This window comes from Lucilia cuprina, chromosome 4, assembly GCF_022045245.1.
Source record: "Lucilia cuprina isolate Lc7/37 chromosome 4, ASM2204524v1, whole genome shotgun sequence".
NCBI classification, from domain to species: Eukaryota; Metazoa; Arthropoda; class Insecta; order Diptera; family Calliphoridae; genus Lucilia; species Lucilia cuprina.
In genome coordinates, this window is record NC_060952.1 from 76,050,900 (window position 1) to 76,069,119 (window position 18,220).

Sequence of the window (18,220 nt, forward strand, 5' to 3'; positions counted from 1 at the left end):
GTCTATGTCTAGTCTATGTCTAGTCTATGTCTAGTCTATGTCTAGTCTATGTCTAGTCTATGTCTAGTCTATGTCTAGTCTATGTCTAGTCTATGTCTAGTCTATGTTAGTCTATCCATCTTACATTTCATTTAAAAAACTTTTAATTCCTCCTAGACACTCTATTATTTCCACTCCTCTGGACATTTAAATGTTTCAACTTTTATTAGGTATAAATTTATAAATAATAAAAAAATAAATCCCACCATTATTTACAATATTTATTCAAATAACATTTTGTGGTTCTTTTTTGGAAAAAAATACTAAAACAATACAAATATTAAAAAGTTTTTGAAAATTAAATATTAATAAAGAAATAAGCATTAGTGATGTAACACATACATATTTATAAATCTAGATACTATAGCCATATACATACATTCATACTATATTTATAAATAAATAAAAAGTTGTGATCATTTCAAATTCATAATTAGTTAATGTATAATTAATAGCATTCACGCCGTAATCATCTCCCACATTGCGACATTTAAGCTTTTTAAAAGTTTTTACAAATTTGTTTGTCTCTAATAAATTTTTGTAAAATATTTGAATTTCTATAAATCAAATTCTTATACAAATTATAATCATATTGCATATGTATAAGTTTTCCAAAAATTTATCAAAAAGCAGAGTAAATTCAGTTGTGTTATAAAATGTTGCTTAAATGTTTTTCCTCATACTTACAAACATACATATGTATGTCATAAAAACTCCAATTAACGCACAAAGTATCGTGTTATTTAAGCAAGAAAAATGTTAAAAAATTAATAAACTAATGTTATTACTAGTAAAACATAAATTAAGAAATACAATTGAAAATTTGTAATAAAACACAACAATATGAAATGAATTTAAAAAACTTATATAGAAAATAAAACAAAATGATCACTCCCATTGATAAAATAAAGGTTGATAGAATTAGTTGTAAATATACCAAGTTCAAAAAATACATATAGTCATAGATTAGATTTTGCATAATAATCGTATAAACACTTTTGTTAAGGGGTTTGTGAAATTACAGAAATTTATTTTATTTATATCCAGCAAAAAAATCCTTAGAAGTAGCACAATGTGAATTTTTAATTTTTGTGGAAGTGATGTTTAATGACTTCCAATGAAGTGATAATAATTTTACTTTTTTCAAAACTAAAGACATACATATTTTGAGGAGATTGTTTAAATGTATTTTTTTAAATCGGAAGATAATCGAAGAAGTTAGATTGTTTAACTACATACATCTTAGTTTTGTTTAACTACAGATTAGGGTCAATGCATGAAGCGGATCGTACCTCGTTCCACACATGGAACATAACAGGTGCATGTTCAATACGTAGTCAAACTGACCTAAGGTTCGATGAACGATGCTATAGTATTCACATTAATCCTGGACAAATCCACAGTGTCAATCAACGTCGAACTACCCACAATAACAGTTCTTTTGGCCGAGAGGGCGGCACAGTGATTAGAGTAATATTAAATAGATTCCTTCTCGATATGACAACATCCACAAAAGTCGTAGTACAGAATATGTAGTCTTCTTGCATACGCACCTTCGTACTTCGTGTGGTTATCAATAGCTATGACCTAACTTTTAAAAGCCCCTAACAAACTATGTGACTTTTTCCACAAAATTCCTACTGAATTAGAGATTTGCAGCAGAAAATTAAAAAATCAGCTAAGTTCATTTGAAAGTGAGCATCTGCTTTCGACAATGCAAACGAAATATTATTCCCTTAAACATTGGAATGTCAGAAGTTTTATGTTCAAATAGTTCTTCATTTAGTCCAGAAACACCCGATATTCGACATAGTAGTCCTACTTAGTTCAAATACTTCATCATTTCATAGAGAAATAGACAACATTCGAATAAGTAGTTCTACTTAGTTTGAAAGGTTCGCCATTTCTTTAACAAACGAGCGACATTTACGAACCAGTGTGGATGTCGTATAGAGTTAAGTTATAGATTTGTTGGGTTGGATTATAGTCAGTTTATATTTCAATATTTCAGTCAAATATTCTAGAACAACTCATCCAATTCTGGCAGAGATTTCAGCAAATAAAATACTGCATTGGTAATGCAGTTTTAAGCTCAAACTCTTTTAGTCAAGAGAATATAGAATCCACTTCCCAACCCTTTTGATGACTTGGCTCCATTGGTATAGATAATCGATATTGGAACCACCTCCCACATCTATACCTTTAGTATAGATATCAAGCGATCCATTTACTTGAGTGAAATACATCAGTCATTGTCGATACTGTGAAAGGCTCTTGTCGGGAAGGAAAGTGGAAGAGCAGTAGTCAATGTTGCTAGGGAATGTAGGTTGTATTACTCAAAAGTGAAAGCTTGGCCAGAACCTCGGAGTCTAACATAATCTAAGTTAAGGACAAGTTGCTTGACCATTGCGTGAGTTTAAAGGAGCAAAAGCTAATGTGGTGATCACTGTTGTAATAGTTAATTTTTTTCTTTCAAGCTGATATATTTTCAATAATGTCAGCCTGTAGGGTACTACATGACCTCAATAGCCGCAACTACATAGGAATCTTTATGGATAATCAAACAGCACTTCTCTCACTAAGCTCTTATACTACAATCTCCCTATTTGTTAGACAATGCAAGCTGGATCTCTCAAGGCTGGGTCGCCTGGTTGACATTACCCTTGTTTGGGTCCCTGCGCATAAGGACTACTATGGCTTGCCAGAATGGAATTTGCTCTTGATTGGTTTTATCAAGAGCAGTATTCTCAGATTTTTTTCTTCAAAAGGATGAAAAATAGGTGGAATATCGTTAACACATGTAAAGGTTGCCAAGTTATTGTGGCCCTCCTTCAAAAAGAAACGCTCAAGATACCTTATGAACCGAAGTAGGTGGGACATATCGATACTGTTAGCAGTAATAACAGGACACTGCATGATAGGCAGACATGCATGTCGGCTTGGGTTCTCATTCAACGATCTTTAGATCTTTCATCTTCTCTGTGAATGCCCTTCCCTGGCTGTAAAAAGAAAGCGCATCCTTGGCAGTTATTTCATATCTAACCTTGGTGAAATATCTGGGTTAAGGTTACAGCTACTGGCTGGATCTAATGCTATAAATACTATGTCTAATGAATGGAGTATCTAAATTGAGTTTCCTCAACTCTACTTGACAGTTCGCATGCAGTGAACTACCTCGTTTACCAACCAACTAATGCGTTTTTTAAAACTTGCTTAGTGGCCTCCGGTAGGTTAGTGGTTAGTGTTCTAATCTGGTAGACCGAAGGTAGTGGCTTCGATTCCCACCTGAGACACTGGTTAAGGAGCGTACAACAGGCCGCATAGAGGCCTAGGTGTATTTCTTCGGATTTGATGTATATATAAATCCTACTTTCAAATTAACTAAATAAATAACTAAAGCTTACATAGAACTAGTTCCGAGGGTGACAAATTCGAAACAAAATCATTAATGAAAGAACTGGTTCCAGAAGCATTCCGTGGAATGAGTGTCGACTTCATAACACTTCCACACAATCAGTTCAGAATGTGACAATTTCGAACAAAAGTCTTTAGTCTCAAAGCCCAAGTAGAACGGGTAGAGGCTGATGTTATGAGTTCTCTTACTAGTTGTGAAACTAATACATTTTCTTCTGGTTAGCAGCAATACAAATTAAAAAATAATTTTAATTTTTTTATACAAATTTTATTTTAAATACAAAAGAAAAAAATAATAAAATAAAACCATAAAATAAGGCTGACTTTGTATATAAAAAAAAACTTACCCTATTATTTATAAGATAAATATAAAAAAATAAAACAACAAACTTTCTATAGAACTTTAGACATTTGAAAGATATTTGAAACGTAAAAAAGAAACATTAATAGAAAACAAATTTTAAAGAAAAATTAAAGTCGGTAATTGAATTTAAAAACAAATTCAATATAAATTCAAACAGTAAAAAAAAGTATATTTTATTTTAAAATTATTAAGAAATTTCAAAAAAAAAGCAAACAAAAAAGGTTTTCCAAAGAAAAATGGACTAAATAACTAAATTGTGTATATTTTATAGAGTTTACTGTTAGTTACCACAACAAAAACAAAATATATTTAAAATTATTATATAATTAAAAAAAAATATATATAAATTAAAAATAAAACAAAGAAAAAGCTAAAATCAATTTGCTAAAAAACTTAAAGCTGCAAAGTTTATTTTAAAAAATTTTGTTATTTTAAAAATCAGCAAATTAAGAAAAAATAAAATATATAAAATAATGCTTCCTTTACAATAAATAAAATAAATTGGTAAAATGTATTATTAAAATAGATTTATATATAAAAAAATACAAAAACAATGTTATTTGCTTTTTTGCACAAAAATTAAATATTTTGCCCCTGTTGAATTTGAAATTAAAAAAAAAATACCAAAAAAAATAAATATAATTTTAAGGCTTAAATTAATAAAAAAACATAAATGTGGTTTATTATTATTATTACAAAAAATATATAAAAATATAAAAGAATTTTTATTTAAATTGTTATCATTAAACTTGTATTAAGAATTTTATGTTAAACCATTTGAAAATTCGTCAAAATGGCTGTTAATTTAAATTTAAATACCAAACCAAAATACAAATTATATAAAATTAAAAATAAAAAGCAAATGCAGTAATAAATATAAAAAAATATTAAAATTAATTATGCTTAATAATAATAAAAAATACACAAAAAAGAGACATAAAAATGCATAAAGCTTTTTTTTAGCAACTACATCAAAATGTTGTTAAATAATTGAGTAATTTACAAAAACAAAAAAAACTTAATTAAAATAAACATTATCATTAGCGTTATTCTACTTCATCCTCTATAGAAACAGAATTTTCTTTTTGTTTTTTCAACACCTTTTTTAGGTTTGTGTGTGTGTGTATGTGCGAGTGCTTGTAATCTTCTGAATTATAAAAGTTTTTATATTTTTCTACATTCAAGTTGACCTTGTTAAACTTACACAACTAATTTCTCTTAATTACTTCCTTTATGTTATTTAAGTTTCAGCAAAGCTTTGCTAACCGCATAAGGATCGTAAAGGGCTATATTGGACCACGATTTCACCTAGACGTCATATTAGGTCCTCTACAGAAAATGACTATTGTACGGATAAGTGGCTTAAAAGAGTAAGCCACTTTATAGCTATAAAGCTATGAAATTTGAATTTAACAAGTTTAATTTGAATCATTTTGTCAAATTTTATAAGGATCGGTCTATAACTGCCTACCCTACCCTTTATACGAAAATCCCATCAGAAAATTACTATAATGTCTATAAAACGCTTAAAAATAGCAGTATAGCAATCTACATGAACACGTTTTATGGGAATCATAACCGTGTCGCATAATTTTGTAAGGATAAGTCCATAATATGTCTCCTTTAAAACTTTGTTGAATACTCATAACTTGCTTCAGCCTGCCAGTTAAGTATAACATTAAAAATTCGACTAAAACGAGATTTATTGTAACAAAAATCTTACTGACACATCAGGATCGATCTATAATTGATTTTATAAGGTTCGGTCTCCAAAATGGCCCTTACGAGGTCTTTTTCAAGTTATAGTTTTAAATCCTAAAAACGAACAAAAAAATTTACATAAACAAATTTAATTGAACTAAAATTTCATTGTTCTTTTAAAAAAATTTCTTTAATACAGACAACTAACTTAAGAAACGTTAATAACAATGCCACGCCCACTAAAGCTATTCCGCCCATTTTATCCCCAAATTCAGATATGGATGTCAAAGTTGTCGGTAATAAATACATCCAGGCCGCTTTTAAGGCTGCTCCCTTTTAAATTCTATGTTCATCGAACCATAAAGGACAGGAGGAGAACTCTACCCAACATTCAATCCCCGGGCATTTTAAGGTTAAAAATATTTTCTCATTCAAACATAAACTACATAAACAACACATAAACTGCAACATAAAATCGTGTAGGGTGTCGCATGTATAAAAAGTGCTTATATGAAAAAAGAAAATTAAGTCTTTATACACTTTAATAGTTTGTAATTAGCATAATTGTAATTTTAATGCATAAAATGAACTTCATACATGCAAATATTCAACTAAATAAAGAAAACGACAAAAAACAACTATAAAATCCATGAATTGCATACATAATGAATGAGGGCTTTTATATACTATAAACATTTTTTATTACTCATATTTAGTATAAAATGCATTATAAATTGATGAAAAATATAGGCAAGTTCTAACAATGGCAGTTCTAAAACATGTATTTTAACTCTTTATTGCAAAATATAATAATGTTATAGTGAGTTAAAAGGTTATTCTATTTCATAAGCACAAAATCATTCCCTGGAGGCTAGACAAATAACTAGGCTATAGATTAGACGTCTCGTCCTACTATACAATAAACTAGACTATAGACTAGAACTTAGATTAGACTGTAGAGTATTCTACAGACTAAATTAATAACCAGATCACAAACTATGCTATAGACTGACAAGACTATAGACTAGACCATAGACTAGACTATAGACTAGACTATAGACTAGACTATAGACTAGACTATAGACTAGACTATAGACTAGACTATAGACTAGACTATAGACTAGACTATAGACTAGACTATAGACTAGACTATAGACTAGACTATAGACTAGACTATAGACTAGACTATAGACTAGACTATAGACTAGACTATAGACTAGACTGTAGACTAGACTATAGACTAGACTATAGACTAAACTATTGACTAGACTATAGACTAGACTATAGACTAGACTAGTACGATCACTATGATGTTCCTAACCCCTAATTGGGTATGCTAATTATTTAGTTAATTCAAATTCTAAAGTTGGAAAATATCATATAGTTTGATTGGACAAACTTTATTGCTAATATCGACAAGTTATAAAGGCATAAAATACATATGTATGTATACATATGTATATGGAATCCCTGTCACTTATACAAACACATAAATTTTAATGCATATTCTATCGTTTACATATCCATATATAAAATAAACAATACTAAAGAAATATATAGCTTAATACTGATTTATAGTTAGATTTTATTCAAATTTACAAAAGAAAATGCTTAAAATTTAATACAAACATAATGATATGTACATGTTTTTGTTCTCCTTGATTTAGTTATTCATAAAATATATGTTTTTAAATACATATTTTGCAAATTTTAAAGAGAAAATCAAACATAAACATTTACAAATCAAGTAAAAAAATATTTATAAAAATAATATTTATACATTTGTATAAATACATTTTATTTAAACAAAAAAAGATAAATAAATACTAAATAACATGTATGAAGGAGTGACAGGATTAATATCTAGCTGCTTTAAGGTAGTCATTGTATCCCTCTTGTATTAAATTCATTTTATATAATTTATCAAGGACATTCGCCCCAAACTGCTGGGTGTTGAAACATCATGAATGCAAAAAGTCACTCTCTCTCATACACGCACACACAGAGATATTATTCCATTTACATGCATCTGTGTTCATCATGTTTCATTTTAATCATTTTGCAAAATAAAGAAAGAAAAAAACAGCAAAATAAATTATATGAACAATAATAAAAATAATTAAAATTAACGAAATAACAACAAAATATATGAATAAAAATAATAATAATATTTAAATTTAATGAATATAAAATCAAACAAACAAAAAATAAATAAAGAAACAGTAAGTTTAAAGCAACAAAAAAAAGAAGCAAACTTATGTTAAATATAGTGTATTTATTATTAAAAAAATAAAAATTGAAATAAAGTGATAAACATTTGCAAATACATACAACAACAACAAAATTTAAATTATAACAATTTTATGTTCATTGTAGTTTTAATTAATTCAACCAGAGATTATTTTCATGTGGTAAGTTTTTGCAGATTTAAACACATGTTATTTTTATATTCTACAGCATACATATGCATACAACGATATACATACATACATACCTACATACACATACATACATTCGTATATTTCTAAAAGGTTAATGCTAGTAAATTGCTTTAAAAAGTTATGTTTTTTTGTGGTTAAAAGTTAAGTTCAAAGTACAGTATTTATTATAAATATAATTGAATATTAATGCTTATTAAAAAAAGGAACATATATTTTAATACATGCTTTAATTTATTAATAACAGTATTAAAAATTTTGATTTTCCGCAATTAAACATTGTATGGTATTTTTGAAAAAAATCAAAAAAGAATTTTAAATTTTAATTTTAAAATTCAAATTTTCAATCCATTTCCGTCACAGATTTATCCAATTGAGCTAAAATTGTGGACACTAATAAGCAAAAGAAAACAAATCCAAAAATAATCGATATTTTTTACAACTCTTATGTTACATGCAACCTATTAAATGGTAGGGTATTTCTCATTGACCATACATGCGTATGATTAATATTTAATTATTTCAACACTTATACGCTATTACTGTATTACGCAGTATTTAGACTTCTATAAGAATTCTTCTTTTTATACCCTACACCACTTTAGTGGGGAGGCTTAGAATCGTTTTCTGAGTTGATAAAGCTATGTCCGTCTGGCTGGCTGTCCATGCAAACCGTGTGCGTAAAGTACGCAAGGCACTTTTCAAGATAAGTGGATGAAATTTGGAACACACTCGTTTTTTGCCCAAAGGACGAAGCCTATTAAAAAACTTAGTTTTATAGAACATTTAATGACATTACCGGTTTTTGTAATAATCGGGCCCCATACAAACTCCCTTCAGAATGAATTGAAGGTCAAAATTCACCTATAAACACTAATTACACTTTTAAATTCTACATAAATAAGTAGGAAAGTATAGTAGGGTATGGCCGACCATATAATACCCTACACCATGAGTATATTTAATTTTTTTTAATTTTCATAAAGAAACTTATATGTTGAATATTATCATATTTCCAAATATTTGAGCAATTTATTGATAAAAAAAAAACAAAATTTTCTAAATGAGGCTTTATAAAGGAGTATAGGTCAAACATAGGCCGATCCTTATTAAATTTGGGAAAAGGATATATTTTTAAATAACAGTTAGTTTTGTTGAGTTTCATTGCTATACAAATGGTTACAAGTCAATTGTAGTCGTTTAAGACATTTTTGAAGGGCGGCTTGTATGAGGGCTAGGGTCAAATAAGGGCCGATCATTTAAAAAAATCTGCAGTGTCATTTATACATATACAAAACTTATTTGGGCCAATTTTTAGAGCGATAAGAACGAATATTTTTGTATGTTACATACTAACATTTATGCATGTATGGAACTAATTTTGATTGTTCCAACGTCAATATTTATAATGAACCATATTCTTTTAAATGGCTTTTGAAAAGAAGTTTATGACTTTAAATCAGAAGTATAATCAATTAGGTCAGTTCGAAAACATTTTAGCAGAATGATCTATATTTCGTGATTTAAGTGATTATCGGAAGTGAATCTTATATAAGAGCTATGACGACTCGGAAATTTCTTTATGTATGGACAAAACGTTGTTTGTGTCGAATTTTATCAAAATAGCTTAAGCGTAAAGTGATTATAGCTTAATAATCAATGAAATATATTCGTTTAAGTGATTTTCGGAAGTGCACCTCATATAGAAGGTATGACCAATAATGAACCGATCCAGAAAAAAAATTAGTAGAATAGTTTAAAATTACATGAAACTTATATGGGAACTATGGCCAATAATGGATCCCGCAAAAAATGAAGTAGCTTTATGAAATATGAGCTCTTAAGTGTTCTTTGGAAGTGGGACTATATGGGAGCTATGACCAATTATGAACCGATCCCGAAAAAATTTAGTAGAATGGTTTACATATAGCTTTATAATTCAATGAAGTATGATCCTTTAAGTGATTTTTGGAAGTGGGCCTTATGTGGAAGCTATGAACAATTTTCGACCGATCTCGAAAAAATTTGGTGGAAGGATTTACATGTACTTACACGAAACATATTCAAGTCGAATTTTATCCCGATAGCTTTATAATTTAATGAAATATGTGCTTGTAAATGATTTTTGAAAGTGGGACTATATGGGAGCTATGACCAATTGTGGACTGATTGAGATCTTCGTCAGTAGTATAATTTTTTAATGGGGGCTATAGGAAATTATAAATCAATTGTCATCATTTTCAACATATTTGATCTCTGGTAGAAAAAAATAATGTATGACAAAACTTATCAAATTATCTAAATTATCTAAAGAATTACGCATTTTTTTCAAGGTAGTCCAAAATTTTTACTCATAACTTTTTACGTTGTGAACCGACTTTGCTGACTTTCAATACCAAACTGCTTAGAATAACAATAAATATTTTTGGTGAATTTGGTTGATATCCTTAGCTTAGTTTTAATGTGAGCGTGTTTTACACATACATACAGAACGAAAAAAGTACCCTTTCCTGCAGCATTTTACTAAGTCAGGATTTTTAACATTTAATTTTATATTTCTAGGTTCAACATTATAAAGTATTCAAAAAGTACCTTTTAAATCACGATAAGGTACAAAAAACTCCCACTTTAAAGATTTTCATTTACATATGGCTCTACATGCTCAATTTCATGTTTCTTGGTTCAATATTACATTCAATGTATGTATGTTTCTATGTTCAAAATTATAACGAATTCAAAAAGTACCTTTTGAAGAACGAAAAAGTACATAAAAATCTCACTTTTAAGATTACCATTTACTCCAGGTTCTATATGCTCAATTTCATGTTTCTAGGTTCATTATTATATAGGTTTTTTCTTGTTCCAACATCTATATGCTTAATTAAATGTTTCTAGATTCAATATTATAGAAAATTTAAAAAGTACCCTTTGACAATCGAAAAAGTACCAAAAAAGTCAATATTTCAAATTATTATTTTTTCCTATCCCTGCCTATCTTTTCAGCCACAATTTTACATCTTCTATTTTGACAATAACAACACACAGTTTTATACGTAACATGTTCTTCTTGCTCTGTTTTGCTTTAACAAACTAAGTACAAGTACAACTTTTACCCTTTGAAGCTGTACGTTGTTTTCTGGTTGGACATTTACGATATGAATTTAAATTTTTGAATAATATTTAATCCTTTTGGGTAACTAATACCTTTCTCATGGTTGCATATATGAACTTAAACTTAAGCTCTTACGTAAGTATCTTGCATAAACTGCAATTTACGTAACATATTGATTGATGTTAACTTGTATTTTGTTTTTCTTTTTTTGTTTGAACAAAAAACCAACTAAGAGGGAAATAACGATGATGCTTTGAAAATATTAAATTCAGATTATCTCTTGTATGGCTATTCTATTGGACCACTTAATAAAACAACAATGGATGCTATTGTTATTTTAGTCATAGAGGAAGGAAGAAACCTTTTCAACAGCTTAGCTCTTTTCTACTGACAATTCATACTTGAATGTTCATAAATGATTTCATGTATTTTTTGTTTCTTTTCTTTTCAATTTGCAATAACAAACAGGTCACTAAGCAAACAAAAATAATCTTAAAATAAAAAAAAATATCTTTGCATTTAAAAGTATTTTCATATTTTAGCTGCTGTTTTGTTGAAAACAACAAGAATAGAGGTTCTTCTATTTTGTTTAGAAACCCCTACAATGCAGAGTACCGGAGTACCAGAGTACCAAAATACTAGTCCACAATCATGGACTATTAACTAATCTATTGTCTAGTCGATTGACAAGTCCTATAACTAGTCTATTGACTAATTTAGTGACTAGTCTTTTGTCTAGGCGGTCTATTGACAGGCCTACTGATAAGTCTATTGACTAGCCTATTAAATAGACTATTATCTAGTTTATTAACTAGACAATTGTTTAGTCTACTAACTAGTCTGTTGTCTTATTTGTGGAGTAGTCAATTGACTATTAACTATTAACTAATCTATTGGCTATTCCATTTTCTAGCTGATCGACCAATCTTTTAGATATTCTTTTGACTAAGCTATAGAGTATTCTATTCGTCTATTGATTTGTCTTTTGTCTATTCCCTTGGCGATCGACAACTCTATTGACTAGTGTACGGACTAGTGTATTGTTTAGTATATTGTCTAGTGTATTGACTAGTGTATTGACTAGTATATTGACTAGTGTATTGACTAGTGTATTGACTAGAGTATTGTCTAGAGTATTGGCTACTGTATTGACTAGTATATCGACTATTGTATTGACTAGTGTATGGACTAGATTATTGACTAGTTTATTAGCTATTGTTTTGACTAGGGCATTAACTTGCCTATTGACTATTGACAAGTCTATAGACACATCTACTGGCAAGTCTATTGACTAGTTTATTAACTAATATATTGATTATATTATCTACTCCATTGAATGATCAGTGGAGTAGTCAATTGACTATGAACTATTAACTAATCTATTGACTATTCCATTTACTAGCCGATCGACCAATCTATTGGCTATTCTTTTGACTAAGCTATGGAATACTCTATTGGTCTATTGATTAGTCTTTTGTCTATTCTCTTGGCGATCGACAAGTCTAGTGACTAGTGTACGGACTAGTGTATTGTTTAGTGTATTGACTAGTTTATTGACTAGTATATTGACTAGTATATTAACTATTGTACTTACTAGTGTACTGACTAGACTATTGACTAGTTTATTAGCTAGTCTATTATTTTGGCTAGTGTATTAACTTACCTATTAACTATTGTCTATAGACACGTCCACTGACAAGTCTATTGACTAACTGACAAGTCTATTGACTAACTGACAAGTCTATTGACTAAAATATTGATTAGGCTATTGTCTAATCTGTTGACTAGCCTATTGTCTAGTCTGTTGATTAGGCTATTGTCTAGTCTGTTCCTGCCTTTTTTCTAGTTTACTGAAAGACTATTGTGTAACATATTGAGTAGTCTATTGACTAGTCTATCAACTTGTCTATTCGTTGATCTATAGACTAATCTGTGACTAATCTACAGTCTAGTCTATTAACATTTTAACAAATCTATGTACTAGTCTTTTATCTAGCCTATTGACTTGTCAATTCCATGTTCTAGTACATTGTCTATTTACTTAATTGACTGCTAATTATGTTGGCTATCGTCTAGTCTAATAACTGGCTGATTGTCTAGTCTATCGACTAGTTTATTGAGCAATCTATAGACTAATCTATTACCTTGTCAATTACATAGTTTATTTCTACTTAATGGTCTGTTGACTATTCTATGGTCTAATCAATAAACTTTTCTTATCTCTAGCCAATTGACTAGACCATTGAATAATCTATTGGCTAGTGTATGTACTAGTATATTTACTGTTGTATTGAATAGCTTATAGTCTTATCTATTGACTAGACCCTTGGGTAGCTTTTTGATAATTCTATTAACTGGTATATTGACTAGACTATGAACTAATCTAAAAACTTAACTTTAGACTTATCTTTGGACTTGTTGCATACTACCATATACACAATAAACAACTGTTTAAATAAGGATTAGCTTAAAAGGACTGAAAGAAAAACACCTTAGCTGCCATCGAGCCTGTTGTGCTGTTTCTAATAAATGTTTTTGAGAAATATTATTTCCGGAATAATATCACCCTCAAGATACTTAGATCTTACTTCGATGAATGTCTGATAATGGCAAAGAAAATGTTCCGAAGTTTCTCTGCCCTTTCCACATGCTCTACAGAATCTGTACATCCAATTTTGTAAGGCAATGTACGTAATCCTGTACTATCATACTAACCTCAGGCGTGCTCATTTTTAGAAGATTTTTCGTCTTGCTCTCATCAGGGTCACCCCATATAATCTTTGTAGTTCTACACACCGTTTAGTTATTCCAGGACTCCTTACGTTCGTCAGGCTAAAAATCCATTTCCCCTTTTAAGGTTATACATTCGTTAGTGCCTACTCCCGAGTAGACTGGTACCCAAATGATAAACAGTAGTATATTTCTGTTTCTGAATCTTTAATATAGAACTCCAGGCCAACTTTGTACCCCAATTTAAAACCATCCATCTAGGATTCCTGCTGTATTGTTTAGTATGCAAAAAATCTGCAAACAATTGAATAAATGTTCATTCCCTCAACTAAATAGTTCAACATTTGGGAAATGGAATACTGTCTACAAGCCATGTACTGACTCCTTGTAAAAAAAGTACTAGTAATCGTTTCAAAAGTAATATAAAGTTACATTTAAGTGTTATCTATGTGTCAGTTAATGTTTGAATATGTGTGGGAGAATGGGTATTTGGTTGGGTATTTTATGGTTGTTAAATGTTTATTTATATTTGTTGCGGTTACACTGTCAATGTTTTAAAATCTTACACAACCAAATTTACTTATATATTCAAAATTTATCTATCTATTCTCTATTATTTTCAACAATATGTACATACATATGTATATATCAAATGAACGTATCTTCATATGTATTTGCATGTGTGTGTCTTTTGCTGTTGGGAATTGAATTTATTCTTTGGCATTTCAGTTTCTCGCTTTTTTTTTTTTTTTTTGTTAAGAAACACAACTAGACTAGACCAATTTTGTGTTTTCATTTTTTAACAACAACAGCTGTTGCCCTTAATTCTTAAAAATTTAACATACACACAAAATGTTGGTTTCATTTAACAGCTTTTCAAGGATACCAAACATGTATTTTATATATAGTATTTTTGTTGTTATCTTTGTTGTATTTTAACTTAAATTACATGTATTGTAACTACCTATAGTATGTAAATATGTTTGTATATGTTTATATAAGTGATGATTATATGTTTGTATGTGTGTGTTTATTTTAGGATATTTTATGATGGCGACAGTTGTTTTTGGTTAATACTGGCTGGTTTCACTATTTTACAGTTTCTATGTTTTTACATAGAAACACCATTTTAGTGTGGAGGGTATATTGGGTTTGTGCTGATGTTTGTAACGCACAAAAATATTGGTCCTATACCAACTTTGAGTATACCAATTAGCTTAGAATCTTCTTCTTAGCTATGTCCGTCTGTCCGACCATGTAAACTTTGTAATCAAACTACAGGTCGCAATTTTAAAGATAATTCAATGAAATTAGATACATGATATTTTATTGTTCCAGGGACGAAGCCTATTGAAGGTAGTTAACATCGGTCCATTATTTCAACTAGCCCTTATACAACTGAACCCGTCAAATAGGGCAATTAAGCTCATAATTATACCCTACACCACTTTAGTGGGAAGGGTATATTGGGTTTGTGCTGATGTTTGTAACGCACAATAAAATTGGTCCTGTACCCACTTTAAAGTATACCAATTGGCTCAGAATCATTTTCTGAGTCGATTGAGCTATTTCCGTCCCTTTGTTCGTCCATGTGAACCTTGTAATCAAACTAAAAGTCGCAATTTTGAAGATAATTCAAAGAAGTATATGATATTCTATTGCCCCATGAACGATGGCTATTGAAAATGGTTAAGATCGGTATATTACTTCACCTGGCCCCTAGGTGTCTGTACCCGCGAATAGGGCTTGCAATCATTGTAATCAAACTACAGGTCGCAATTTTGGAGATAACTCATTGAAATTTGGCACATGATTTTCTGTGATACCGTAGACGAAGCTTATTGAAAATGGTTAACATCGGTCTATTATTTCACATAGCCCTCATACAACTGAACCCCCGAATAGAGCTTGTAAACCTAGTAATCAAACTACAGGTCGCAATTTTGGAGATCATTCATTGAAATTTGGCACATGATCTTTTGTGGTACCGTATACTATTGAAAATAGTTAACATCGGTCCATTATTTCACCTGGGCCTCATACAACTAAACCCGCAAAATAGAACTTTTAAGTTCATGGAACTTTTAAGGTCATAGTTTAGTATACTGGTATATCTGAGGCAAGGTACAATTCAACTTAAATGCTTTATTATGAAAGCTAAATCACATTTTATTCGTATACAGGTATAGGGTATTATATGATCGGCCAAGCCCAACTATAACTTCTTCCTTGTTGTTTTTTAGTTTGGTCTGTATTTTATCGGCGTAGAGAATTTGTGTATACATTTGATTTTTAATACACTCATAATGTTTAAAAGTCATTTTATTTAAAAGGCATACCCAGCGATTTTTCCACTTTTTTGCATTTAGTTAAATGTCGACTTTTCGACTTTTTTGCATTTTATGCAAAGTCGATTTTTCGACTTTTTTCATTTAGTTAAAAGTTGACTTTTAGACTTTCGACTTATAGTATTTTATAACTAGTCGACTTTTTCCGACATTTCGACTTTTTGACTATTTTCGACTATTTTTTTACTTTTTTTTAGAGTTTTTCCGACTATTTTAGAGTTTTTGTCTTTTTTTCCACTTTCTTAAAATGCTCGACTATTTTTGACTTTCGAGTTTTCGACTATTTTTGACATTCGAGTTTTCGACTTTTATCGACGTGTTTTGACTATTTTTTACTTTTTTCGAGTTTTCCGACTATTTTAGAGTTTTCGTTTTTTTCCACTTTTTTAAAATATTCGACTATTTTTGACTTTTTTCTACTATTTTTGAGTTTTTGACTTCTTTCCACTTTTTTTTAAATTTTAGACTATTTTCGAGTTTTTTACTTTTTCCCACTTTTCGACTTTTTAAGACTTTTTTCAAATTTTTTCGACTTTATTTACAAAGTCGACCTTTCGACTTTTTTCATAGACGATAGTCGAGTTATCGACTTTTTTGAAACAAAATAATCGACTTCCACTTTTCAATTTTTTCGACTTTGTTCATAGACGATAGTCAAGTTATCGACTTTTTTAAAACAAAATAATCGACTTCGACTTTTCAATTTTTTTCGACAAAAAGTCGATTGTTCGATTATTCGAAAGTCGATTTATAGAAACTTAGTGACTTGTACTACTGATAAACTTACTTTGCAAAAACCACTACTTACTATTTGTAGTGCTCGTAACTACTCTAGTAATAAGTTTTAATAATAAGTTATATATGTTATATCAATTACTTATAAATATATATTTTTTGAATTAAGCAGTAAAAATGTTAAATTTTTTTCTTAAGTGTATAATTATTTAAAAATTGGTATTTGTATGAGTATGAGCATTTAGTATGAACACAATATCAGTGTATAAATATAGTTTTCATTTGTGAGCCTTTTGTTCAGTTAAATGACTGACTTTGAAACTGAAAAATGTTCTAAAGAAACATTACATAAATGTTTAATGACTCACAATGGGAAATTTTAACAACTATAAAACTGTTTCGATGTAAAATTTTTTGTTGAGATTTTTTTTATTCTTCGTCTTTTTTTACTAGTATAAGGGTATTATGTTTTTCAATTATTTACCCTCATTACTATGTGGCTTTTATAGGATCAAATCTATATACACATTTACATAGATTTTTTATTTTGTTGTGGGAGTTTTTTACAAAAAAATGAACATAAATGAAATGTTCATACAATGGAGTAGACACATATATACTTACATATGTATAAGGAATGATTATATTATGATATAGTAACACAGATGTGTTATAATTTGGTAGATTTCTTTTAAAGTTTATATTACAAATGATTAGGAAAAGTGTCAAATGAGTTAATACTTATACAATGATGTTATACAGAGTTTTTTACTGTGTTAATCGCTACATCTGGCATGTACACAGAGATATCCCTACTCATAGATATAAATTTCATACTTAAAGATATTTAATTCGTCCTCTAAGCATATCACGTGACATTTATTGGTGCTAATAATTTCCCAGATATACGACTTTTTGTAGTAGATGCAAATCTAATCATTTCAGTTGTTCTTAGTTTTGCAAATGTTAATTAGGATTTAATGAAATTAAAAGTTTCGCAGATAATCGAATCGCAGAGTTCTTGGTACGAATTTTTGTATTTAATTAATATGAGATGTTCTAATGAAAATGCGAACATTTTTCCTCCCAATTGTTCACAATGATGCTCAGGGTTTTTCTACAAAATTGTATGATTCTACTATTAATCTAGAAAAACTTTTTGGGGTAATCATTGATTCAAATAACATGATCGAATTTAATAAAATCTAGTATTATCAGTTTTGCGATCGAAGTATAATACGATTCATTATCGAGCAAAATGCTAAAGACATAAGATTTCATGAAACCAATGTAATTTTTTGGTAATTTTTAAAACCAATTCCGACAAAGCAATAAACAT